This window comes from Amblyomma mixtum, chromosome 6, assembly GCF_055824585.1.
Source record: "Amblyomma mixtum isolate Tamu chromosome 6, ASM5582458v1, whole genome shotgun sequence".
Lineage (NCBI taxonomy): Eukaryota > Metazoa > Arthropoda > Arachnida > Ixodida > Ixodidae > Amblyomma > Amblyomma mixtum.
Window position 1 is genome coordinate 83,364,053 of NC_143017.1, and position 12,588 is coordinate 83,376,640.

Below are 12,588 nucleotides of genomic sequence, written 5' to 3' on the forward strand. Positions count from 1 at the left end.
AAGTTCTATAATGCAAAAGCAGGAAAGAAAAAGTGCAAGTGTTCTCATTATAAAAGGAGTTATCCGACAGACGGCATCATTGTATAGCTCGACACGTGCCGAGACTATAGCAGTAAGAGGAAATAAAAGCACAGCAGAAGATGATACATTCACGGGCCGCAGGCCATTGCCCTTGAGGATTTTAGGGCCGTGTTTGCAGTTCTAAAAGATAGGATGAGATGAACGATTTTGCGCTCGGATGAGTTTGTTGTTACTTTCGACCCCGTCCTCTTTTCATACATACCAATTTCTCTCCAAGGTCTTTCTCTCACCTTTTTCGCGAGAATCGCTCCATTTTCCGTTTACTCTTCTATTTTTCTTTATGTGAATTTTCGCTTGTGTTCTCTTATCGTGACGTTGTCAGCATCACTTCGCGCTCGGGCCGCTTTTCGTCGGTCACCCCGCCAACCCAATTTTCCGGTGCTACCAACTGTTCCCATTCCGGTGTACGGTTGTCCTCGGTAGTGTGAGCGGGGTACGAAGGGATAAAGAGGTCACGTGGGAAAATATGTTTGGAGCACGGCAACTGGCGGGAAGCGACCCGCTGACGTCGACCGAGGGTCGCTCGCTCGGCCGTCCGCACGAGTGCTAGCGCAGACGTCCTCCGCATCCGGATGCAGTGCTTCCGCATTGCCAGAACGCTGCACCACGATTCCATCACCAAACCGTCCGCCAAGCGCTTTTTTAATTTTCCGACGGCCCTCATTTCCAGGCCATGGTTCGCGCGCGGGATTGTCAAACAGCTATGTGCTGCGGCTGAAACGACGCAGGACAACGACGACGACGACGAAGAAGCGAGCCACGACAAAGTTTATGAGCGATCACTAAGTCGTCCTAAAACTATGCCCACTTTAAAAACCGTTACTGTCGCCGAGGTACTATGGTGCTGCCTCGGTGCGCACCTAAGCCTTTTGCGCTGAATGGGCACTGCGATAAAAAGGGATCCCCCCGCAACTTCCACTGACATCACGGCCCCTCTCCATGGCTCTTGTAGTTTCGTGCTTGTCTTCGTCGCCCCTGTTCCTCTTGCCCTTTCTTTTCGCCAAGTAAGGAGTCGTTGTCACCAAGCTATATCGCTCTGGCGCCTCTGCGCCGCTTTTCACGGCTTCGCATGGAAGGCACTTTTCAAAGCCGCGAAGAACTATAGCTTAGCAGTTTACTTCTCGGCGAGTCTCGCTTGGGGGTGAAACAGAGATAAGGCGAGTCCCCGCGGAAAACCCGCGTCTTAGCTTTATTCACTCACGGCTTCGTGCACGTTTTTAGAGTCACAGAATGTGCCTCTTTAACATCGCATCACGTTGTGCATTCTGCTTGCTTGTTTCCTTACTTGCCTGACGCTGACGGCAGTCGCGGCGACGGGGTTGGTAACGTCCGCAAAATGCCGGGGGGCAAGCATTTGCGCCTCTGAGGCAGTAGCGAGAAAGTATTCGAAGACATCGACAAGGACACGTGCGTGGCCTGCTGAAATAAATCTAGGTGAAACGCCTGCTATTGCACTCCGCCGGTGTATGCCATACATCAGGTAGCCAGAACGGTGTGAGGCAGCAGTGCCACGTGTGCAAGCCACCAAGAAATAAATGAGAAAAGTCTATCAAGATTCGCTTAAATCCGCAGAAATACGCTTTCGGTCCGAAAGAGCACAAGGGAAAAGCGGGAGGCCTTGCCTACCGTGTCTTGAAGGCGCGCTTCTCGTCTGTGGTGCGGCAAGCGAGAATCAAAGGAATCGTCCGACGACCAGTAGAAACCGTTAAGCGCCGCGCTCAGGATTAGAAAACACCTAATGAAGCTGGCAGCGGCGTATTAAGTGACTCCTGCATTAATGAAGGAGCCGAGGAAAGATTCAGCTTAAGCTCTACAATAAACGCCACCGGCAGAGGAAAGAGGACCTAGCGCGACGTGAGGAACAAATAAAATTATCTTAATCGAGCCAAAGTACGCGCTCTCCTGTAATCGCATAAAGGAAGAGGCTTCTTCTTATTATTAAGCATTAATGCCTGTCTGAGGGAGTTGAGGCAGCGGAATTAGAGACCTCAGCTTCTCTTCTTCTGCCACATTCATGTGGCATCTTTGTACCCGTAATGTTACTTCATGAGTCTCATCTCCGACAGCTGCCTTTCTAGCTTTGTCAATGCGGCGTGTAAGGCAAAAGCCTCCTCTATACTGCTTTTTTCTAACATACACAATTCGGAACAAACTACTGGATGCTTATATGGACTGGTTGTTTTCGTTATCATTCTTGCGTCCGCCGCCGCGGTGGCTCAGTGGTAATGGTGCTCGGCTGCTGACCCGAAAGATGCGGGTTCGATCCCGGCCGCGGCGGTTGAATTTTTTTGGAGGAGAAATTCTAGAGGCCCGTGTACTGTGCGATGTCAGTGCACGTTAAAGAACCCCAGGTGGTCGAAATTTCCGGAGCCCTCCACTACGGCGTCTCTCATAGCCTTAGTCGCTTTGGGACGTTAAACCCCATAAACCAAACCAAACCATTCTCGCCTCCAAAAGCATGGCACAGGCATGAACGGCAAATCTTTATCGAACGATATGTATTCTGGGCAAAAACCAAAGATGCTTACTGGGTGTCCTCTGTAAGCATGACAGGGACCAATTTGGTGAAGCTGCCTGGTGATGCTTTCTGGCATTCGAAAACGGACCCCACAACTCTTGTTCCTATAATCAGTGATACCAGCATCCACATCGGCATCCCGCGCTGGCATGCTTGAGCTGCAAATATCGTGTTATCGACCTGCCATTGTCAAAACAAATCAAGCCGTGTGTTTACTTTGGTCCTGCAGTGCCGAGGTAAAAGAAAAAAAGTAAGTTCTAAATACAGCACTGATTGCGACGCAAGGCAAGGTGTCCTGACATGGTAAGTTATATAGGATAAAAAAAAAATGGCTCCCTGAAAGTTTTATCGTCCATCCTTTTATTACTGCTTGAATGCTACCAGGATTTAACCTCGTTCCGCACAACCTTGAATTCATTCGAGCTCTCGTTTTCCACCTGATGGTGCCCAGTACCATTACAATTTCTTTGCGCTCCACTGTAGCAATACCAGTGAAATCTTTCTCGAAGCCAGACAACATCGTAAGATTTAATAGCGGCTATGAATACACGTTTAGGTGAGTTAAGGAAGGAACCAGCCGCCACGGATAATTAATGATTGGCAATTCTTTATAAGGCCAGGAGCGAATCTATCTGTATCAGGGTTTGCGGTTCTGAGGAGGGGGGGGGGGATGTTCCATTTCAAAAATTACTTTTTTAGACTTGTTTCACCGAAAAAATGGCATTGAGCACAATTTTAATGCGACTGCATGAAAAACTTCACGGAAAACACGCAGCCTGGTTAGTCATAAAAAAACATGGATTGGTCAAGCTAGAGATGAAGGCACAGGTCACGTTACTTGGCCGAGCGTTATTTGGTCGGCGGGACGTGTTACGGTATGATACCACGTGAGTTGCTTAGTTAGAAGGTGCGCTGGATGCGTGGTTAGTCATGAAATTTGCTGCTTGGTCGAGACAGTGATGTAGTCACGAGGTCACGTGAAATGGCAGAGCGCTGATTGTTCACCGGGGTGTGTGACGTCGTCAGACCTCGTGACAGGGCCGAGTTGACAGCTGAGCTGGTCACAAGGCATGGCCGAGTGGGGTGACGGGCTCGGCGGTAGTTCGCTGGTGCACTTGGCTGTTTGCAGACGTGTATAAAAAGCTGCGCGTAGCATATTGCAATGGAACCAGAATCAACGGCGCCTCTGTCTACTGTAGTGGAATATCGCCGCAAGCGGGGAAGACGACCACCGAACTGTGGCGCTGAAGTTAGGGTATCTGTGGCTCCACAGCCTCAGCAAATGCGGCGGGCAGCACTTTGGAGGAGAAGCAGGCGGAGCAGACTTCAGAATTTAAAGGGACACTGAGGAGAGCACTATTAATATTTTTTTTATAGTAAAATCCGATAGTTCGGCATGTCATGGCTTTGTTGCCACTTGGCCGGCAGCGAAAGATGCATTTATTTCTAAGAAATTTGGATTCGAAGTTGAAAAAGTTTTTCCCGCCGCTCTGATTCAAACTTGGGATTCGTCTATGACGACAGAGGACTAAGAGACGTGAAACATCACGTGCACATGACGTAACGCAGACTCCGTGATTTCTGACTGCCAGCAGTGCGGCCTAGCAGCAGCCGAAAAGAAAGCTACCGCCGGCCGCACGTTGAAGGCATCTATCGGCTATTGCGGCCGTCGCTACAGTCGCTTCGATTACGTTTGCACTGGCGTTTTGCCAGCGTTACGATGGATCTCGTTCTCGAAGTCGTCAACGAAGTTCTCGCAAATAGACACCTTTAGCATACCGTGTACCTTGTTACCGCTAGCGGATTACCGGGAGCCCGCCTACCGCCGGAAAACAGGCGCTGATTTGTTCCGATGCTTCAGGAGCGCGCGTAGCAGCCGGGCACGTGGCGCCATCTGGCGACGTCAAGGAGATTTGCGCATGCATTGGCTGCGCCTCAGTGATGCATGGTTTCTCGGTTCCTGGTGTTGCTAGAACCATTCGTTCAAGCAACACTGTTTTGTTCTATGATCTCATCACGCTTGTACTTGCGAGTTTGGCCTGTGGCGGCGATACCTGTATTTTGGTTCTTGCTCTTTTCTACGTTACAAGAGCTTTGTTGTCAGTATGAGTGGCGTTTTTGTAATCAGGAGCCGGTATTCTGTCGATACAAGCCAACTTCAATTTCTCCTCAGTGTCCCTTTAATGCTGTAGCATTGTCAACACCTAATTTTATTAGGTGTCGCTCATCTCTTGAAATTCCTAAATCTCTTAAATTGAAATGCAAAAAGTTACTTTATGAAAGGAAAAAAATTCTGGTTGCTATAGTATTCTTGAGGTGCAGTAGCAATGAGAGTTTCGCGTGTTAGACCGTAAAGGTGGCCGAAATCAAATAGTGCGTTAAATAACTGTGTGCTTTTTCACAGCTAATAAATAGAAGTTGGAAGCTTGCACTGAGGCGTATTTATTTAAAAATGCAGCTTCTAGTATCGCTGTATGGTGTTTATTCTAATATAGGGGTTTAAGGAAAAAGTTGTTCCTCGCTAGCTGCTGTAGTGCAAACGTCATTACCAACATTTCGGCCGATATCGACATCGTCCATGCCAAAATTGTGCGAGCTTGGGAATTACTCGAGTGCTCCAAATTTGCGAGAATATAGTAATGCCATCTGGTGCAAATCAACCCAACGCTGCGATTTCGGCACGAAAAAGAGTAATCAGATATTTCACAGATTCAGCCATTCTTGTACTTCCCACCCAGTTTCCCGTTTGCAAAGCGCCCTTAATGCCGACACCCGTAAACCCTCCAAGTACGATGTCATAAACGCGGCTGAATAACGCTCCGACTGCCCGGACGCTGCGCTTTAGAATCCTACGTGCCAGAAAAAAATAATGAAAGGAAAGGAAGCGAACGACATGCTAACAAACAACTCAAAGGTTAAAGCAGACGTATGACTCCTTCCTCGACTGGAACCAGGCCTCGCGCGATGCCGACCGTCTGCCGCCTTGCACTCTCCAAGTGCACGTAAAATATCGCTTCGATTCGATTATGAGCGCGCTTTCGTGAGGGAGCCTTGTAGTGGCGTTTCGAAAACAGGGGCGCGCGCGTGCTAAGACAGCATACTGAGCGAACAACGGTGCAATCGCAAGAAACAGGAAAATATCACTGGGGCGCAGACGACTGGGGGTCAGGCGGTGTTTGCTCATCCTCACCCACCAGCGCTGCTCCGTGGACTAGGGAGCGGATGTTCTTTGAACCTTCACAATACTGGGAGGCGCAGCAGTCCCTGTGGGCGTTTACGGTACATTGGAGGGCTTGTCGCCCGCACGAGCACTGATCCAATGTTCCTCCCTCTTCCTATAACGGTGCCAGGAAGGCGGAAGCAGGCGGTGCAGGCTCGTCACGAGCATAGAATGTATCTTTCTCTTCGTGGAAGGGCGAGTGGGCAGAGGACGGCAGAGTTATGAAACACCATAAAACTACACGCTCCCTGGAGTCATCGAGAGAGAGCGGGGCCAAAATTATGGCCGTAAAAGTCAGCGTACGTGATCACTAGGACACCGGGCGCATCGCTGTCGTCTCCGGGTCCCTGCTTACGGTGGTGCTTGCTCGGGAACGTAAAGCTGCTCCGGAACTTTGCCATTAGAGCCCGATGTCGGCAAGAGAGCGTGCGTGGCCGATCGAACGAAGGTTCCTGCGTCTGTTTATAGTTCGTGCCCGTTAACATGGCTTATTTTTTACATATATTCCTTCCGCGGCACAAAGAGGGGCCTATTAGCGAGGAGGCCTGTTAGAGCTGATGTGAAAGCGCTGAGAGAACAACTAAGTGAAATGTTGAAGCGTAATGAGCGCTTAAGAAGTGAAAAAATCTCCGTACGTAGAATGCCGGAGGGTTAGAGCAAAAAAAAAAAAAAAGCAGATGAACAATGTTGAAATAAAGGTAAAAAATCTATAACGAAATTTGGTGAAGCTATGAAAAAATTGCAAATTATCAATGAGCACCTACCTGGCACAGACGTTGACACGTGTCACCAGGTTTCGAGCCAAAATAATCAACCGCAGAACGTTACAGTTCACCTTCTTCGTCGAGATAACCAGAATGCTTTGCTATGGAGAGCACGAAAGCATAAGCTGTGGGATGAGATAGTGGGCACAGAAGCGCTGCCAGATATGTCATCAAACATCTCACGGCGCCCAACAAACGGGCTTTTAGAGCTGATATTACGCGGAGGAAGTAAGTGAAAGTGAAATTGGTGTATATACAAAGCGGAGATATTTTCAAAAGCAAGCGCTAGGCAACTGACGCCATCAAATTTCTTTCCCTAGAATCTTTCGGCTCACGAATCTTACGGCGCCCAACAACCGGGCTTTCAGAGCTGCTATTACGCGGAGGAAGTAAGTGAAAGTGAAATTGGTGTATATACAAAGCGGAGATATTTTCGAAAGCAAGCGCTAGACAACTGACGCCATCAAGTTTCTTTCCCTAGAATCTTTCGGCTCACGAATCTCACGGCGCCCAACAACCGGGCTTTCAGAGCTGCTATTACGCTGAGGAAATAAGTGAAAGTGAAATTGATGTATATACAAAGTGGAGATATTTTGAAAAGGAAGCACTAGACAACTGACGCCATCAAGTTCCTTTCCCTTGAATCTTTCGGCTGCCTTCACGACGACGCCACCGCATGTTTCGAGGGCTTCTATATTCACTACCTCAAATCACGCCAGCGTCGCACATTCCGCGAGATCCCTCAGAACCACTGCCTGCTATTAACGGGAAGCAACAACCTGAACAGCCAGATGCGACGTGCGAAGCGTAAGTACTTTCGATGCTTTCGGGGGTCTCTTTAATTCCCCATCTACTAGCGTGTCTTTCACGCATATGTGTTACTTGCTTGGCTTTTTCTTGTTTAACTGTATTCTCGCGCCGGGAAATCAGCGTGCGAACAAGCCACCAAAGAAACAATTGAGCAAGCTAGAGAGGAAGCAAGGAGAAAGAGACCAAAAGAAATAAAGCAAGTAAAGCCAGCTACTGTTTATTTTCCAGCATCCCTCAAGCTGTGTTGCACTAGGGCCGCCTTGTCAGGTCGAGAGACCTTTCATAGTATTCACGTTGCAGGAAGGAAAACCTTACCGTAAAGAGGCCGCGGTTCGCGAAAAGCGATGCGCAGTGAAGAAAATAGGCGCCAAATGAAAAGAATACAACCTATGTGCCAAAGAAACCTGGACGAACACCCACTACACGTCGCCCTCCCCCACTCTAGTCAGCATGGAGCGCCTACACGCATATGAGAATTTCCGCCAGGATGAGCCGCGTGGGTGCACTTAAGACACACACGAAGAGCGGCGCCGACTGCCTGTTCTACGGCAGCGCAAGCTAGCGGGGAGTTTACGCGCCAGCGAGTTCACTCCTGCCACTGTCAAATGTGCTCTGCCACTGCGTAGCCCACGACTTGCGCCGCCTCTAGCAGGTATGCACCCCCCACACTGCAAGAGCAGTGGGTATATGACGGGCCGCCAGCTCTAAGTCATTTTAGGCCTTTGTTTTTTTACATTGATTTTTAAGCTACCACCGTATGTATGCCGTTTTCCTTTTCCGGCTGCTTTCTCAAAGTAATCCCCGACACCTTGAAGAAGAGATGGAAAAGCCTCCTGGCAGCTGTCTCTTCTTTTTCTACCTTCGTGCTTGATGTTTTTTTTTTTTGTTTAACAAATCTAACAGCAGCAGTTGCAAGCACCTCAGCCCTATGCACTTCTCCGATTCAGGAATCACTCTTTTCTTTTTTAAACCCAATTTCCGGTGTCTCCTCTCGTGCCGAGCGCCGCCGCGGCAAGCAGGCGGGCGGTATCGCCTCCAATTGCCGCGGCCAAGTCTCGAGACAGAGGCCTCATTTCAGGTGGTTTTCCTTCGTCTACCAGTCTCGCGCGTCGAGGTCATGAAGAACAGGTGTCGGCCACATGGATGGACCACCAACTGGCAGCAGAAGATGACATGAAGACCTATCGCAGTCTGTGCTACTTCTACGGCATACCCCTCAACCTCAAGTTTAAATATGTGACGGGGAAGGGTCCACAGGCGAGAGTAGGTGTGATTGTGTGAAAAAGTGAACGTTTGAAGCCAATCCCTCCTAGGTGAGTCTTTCCTCTACCGAAGATTTTTAGGGAATGAGAGCCCTACAAAACTCGGCAGTGAGTATGACCTAGAGAGCCTCTCGTTTGTTCGTGACGTTTTACAATAAGAAAATAAACCCACTCGTAATCTTTCGCCCACCACTCAACTGTTTCATTTGGCGATACACCTTCCCTGTTGGGAACGGGCGTCGACTTGACCGAAGTTCAGGCAAGCTGCGACCCCGAAACCCCCCCCCCCCCATCATAATCCGGCAGTCATGCGAGGTATCGCGGCATTTCGGCGTCAGCAATATGTTTTAATTTTGTTCTCAAATACAATTTTAATACCTGCCTTTAAATTCCGTCTCGCCGATTTCGCGCACCGCTAAGGGAGGCTTTAGCTGGGTACAGTTCACAAGCGAAGTTTCGCCAGCTGCAGATTCAATAAACCACATTTCTCCAGATAGCAGGGAGGGGACGAAATCGTGAGAACAGCAGCACCTTCTCTACTACACTCACGCAGTCGCGTCCATATTCCGCTGGAAAGGGATCCGGCCCCAGAGTTCTGCCTCCCCTCGACGCCACGACTCGTGGTGCCTTCCGAGGTCTTCCATTTCTCCTCACCGACAGCGTGGATGTCATGCATGACTCGGGGTAGCAGGACGAGGTAGAGAGAGCAGGAGAATGGCAGATGAGCGAGAGGAGTCAGGAAGCGATCGGACGCGAAATTTTGGGGAATGGAGCTCGACAGTAGACAGAAACACGGTGTCGCCTAAATACAAATAGAAGAATAACCCATCGCCCGCCTAGGACAATCAAGAGCACCGCATGTGCGTACCAGAGCACGTGCTACTGGATATTCAATATTGAGGAGTTTTCGAACCCGCTTTGTAGGAGAGAAAATGTGAAACGACCTGCACTGCTTTGTTATTTCTCTCACACTCAGTGCACGTCCCTTCTACGTCAGCCCTTCACAGCAAAAGGGTGATGTTTATAGGAGATTGTTAACAGCACATGGTATCGTGGCTGAAGAACGAAAAGAGCCTGACCATAGATCGAAGAAGCAAAGCCGAACAAGAAAAAAAAAACACTCTGGATGTAGAGGGTAAATATAGCTTTCCTCTACAAACCCACGGAGGGCAGGCTTGATTATGTGACATTATGATTCATTCGAACCATCGTTTCCTTTCACTTGACTAAATGTTGTCACCACGGTCTCCAGGAAAATCACACTGAGGGGTCTTGAAATTGTATTTCCGAGGACTGCTTTTGGTGGAGCAAAATTAAAGTAGCAGATGGAACAAAAAGGGAAGCAAAGACATGTCGTCAAGGACGTGATGTACGATGCATACAAAAGTAATGCTGGCTTCCGTACACAGACAGGTTTGGATTTTTTTTTTTCATGTATTTAAAGAAGGAACTGGACTGCGGCGAAGACGTGCGGAATCGCTTCACCGCCAAGCTTGCAGAAAACCATGCCCTGAATTTCGAAATAACCAGTGAGTTTTCCCATTTAGTTTTAGAGGAAAACAGGGACCACTGGTCTATCCAGGGAACTGCACTGGAATAATCAGATTTTTGCGAAGTTGCCCAGATAGCGTTCATTTCCTGGGAACCGGTGCGCGCCGCTTTGGAATTCTGCGCATTGTCTGCGAATTCACTTGTGGTCGGCCGGTCTTCCTAGTGTCCTGGCAAACAACGCGGAATTCTTGATACAAACCAGATGTCCGAAACCAGGTTAGATATCTTTAAAGTTCTTAATATATAAATGAAAAACATTTCATAATGGAATCCAGGATTATGTATTTCATCCCTGTGCATCTCGTTTTCCCAACTAAAGAAAACGCAATGATAGGCGAGCCATTTATAGGCTGCCGGACACAGTACAAAACCACCGACTTGCCATTAACTAAGTTTTTGTTGACGCAATGTCGTTCCTTGCTGGTTCTCAACTGAAACAGAATAAGTTACCATGCTTGCAGAAATGCAATAGACACGAAGAAAGGCAATGCCGAAATAAGCTGAGCCACCAGAAACGACTCTGACACAATTTGTTACGTATGCAATAATTCATTGCTTTAGCAGAAATGTTCTAATCACTTTACGGCAGAGAGATTAAGGCTACTGTTTAAAGTCTTTGATTTTTAGAACACCACTGCACACTAACGCAATATATTTAGAGCTTGGCTTCGGCATTTTTTGCTTCGTGGACCGGGACTCATTCGCCTATCATCTCATCCAACGTGGTGGCCAGCATATCACCACCTTGCCACTTATGCTCTGTCCTTGAAGACCATCACCGTATCGTCCATCTCTTCATCGATGTCTTCTATTTACGATCGGGACGATCGCTCGGTGACCCCGGGTGATATTACGAAGAAGACGAAGCTGGCAGTGGCGCGGGACGGAGCGCTGGCGCTAGGCCAGCGGCCATTAAATCATATCTTGTCCATTGTTCATCATGCCTCATTCTTCGGCTGGCCGCCACGCAACAATACATTTAAAATGTGTGCTGTGTCTCCCGATACTGCTACAGCTCTATTACTAAGGCTAGCAGTAAGAACGTAAAAATAATAAAGAAATATTTTCCACGAATACCCGCTGTTTTTAGTACAAATCGAGAACAAACAAAACAGTTAACCTCCAGGGGGCGTGGTGGCCCACCTGCCATCACACCCTCTAGGTGGCAGGTAGGCCGCCTAGGTCGCGTGACCTTTGACATCGTGACAAGCTGCCCACCGAATTATGAGCAAAGTGCCCGTCGTGGCAGGTGGCAGTTCAGCTAATGATTGGTCGCGACAGGTTGCTCGCGAAATCAACCAGGTCTGACAAGCCCCATCGGTGGAATCACCTGCCATCGCAGTGCAGTGGCGCGACGCTTTGCAACTGTTGTACTGCGCCAGGATTGATATGGGGACGCCCATTGATCTATGAATATACAGGAGAGTCACCGTTTACGGACGTATGGGCATTAAGCTATTACCGCTACCACGTCATACCCTTTAGCGCAGCACTAGTGTCCCCTTCAGTGAAACCGCACCTAATTTGCAGTCGCCGTACCCCGCTAAACCATCTGTTACTTTTTTTTCCGCACGCAGAGGCGGCTGCATGTCTGACAAAATGGAAAATTCTCGTAACCTTTCCACAATTAAATCGCCCATTAAAAATGTGCACATTTACGTCATTTCTGTGACACATTTTCGACAGAGCTCTGTGACCAATGAGAGACACCAGTTTGAAAAATCGGAAACACTGTCGGAAAAGCAAGTAAACCACCGGCCAAGTCACCCGTCACGGCGGAGAGGTTGAAGGTGGGCAAATAGACGGAGATAAAAGGAGGTGATAAAAAGAGGTGCCACCTTTCTCATGCTCTCCTTAATTATAATCAGAACAACGTTATCAGCTCGTGTTTGATGGTCAAATGTTTAGGGGAATCCCCCAAGGTGTTGTAGATTTGTAATAAGGGAGTGATTACTCATTGACGTCTACCCAAGCGCTGCCATACGGCTTCAAAGGAAAGCTGTACAGCTTTTCTTTGTAGCCGCATGGCTGCGCTTGGGTGGTCGTCAATAAGTAATCACTCCCTTAATACGTGTCTGATGAGATGGACATCTCTGAAGTCCAGATAAAAATATACGCAACGCTTCCTTTGCAACTGCTGTCGAACAGTGATTGCCAGCAAGCGAAATTACTGTTGCAGCGACTAAGAAAAAAAAAGGGCAAGACATTGCTTCACTCTGCTTTACGAAACGGCTCAAGAGAGAATTTCTGGACGATTGCGCTGCTGGAGCTAGTCTCTCTTAAGGCGTCAACGTTCCACGTGCTTAACACGCGAAACAGCTTGCTACACGCCAAGCAGCTGCATATAAGCGCACCTCCCGTCATAAATAAACCACCGGTGAA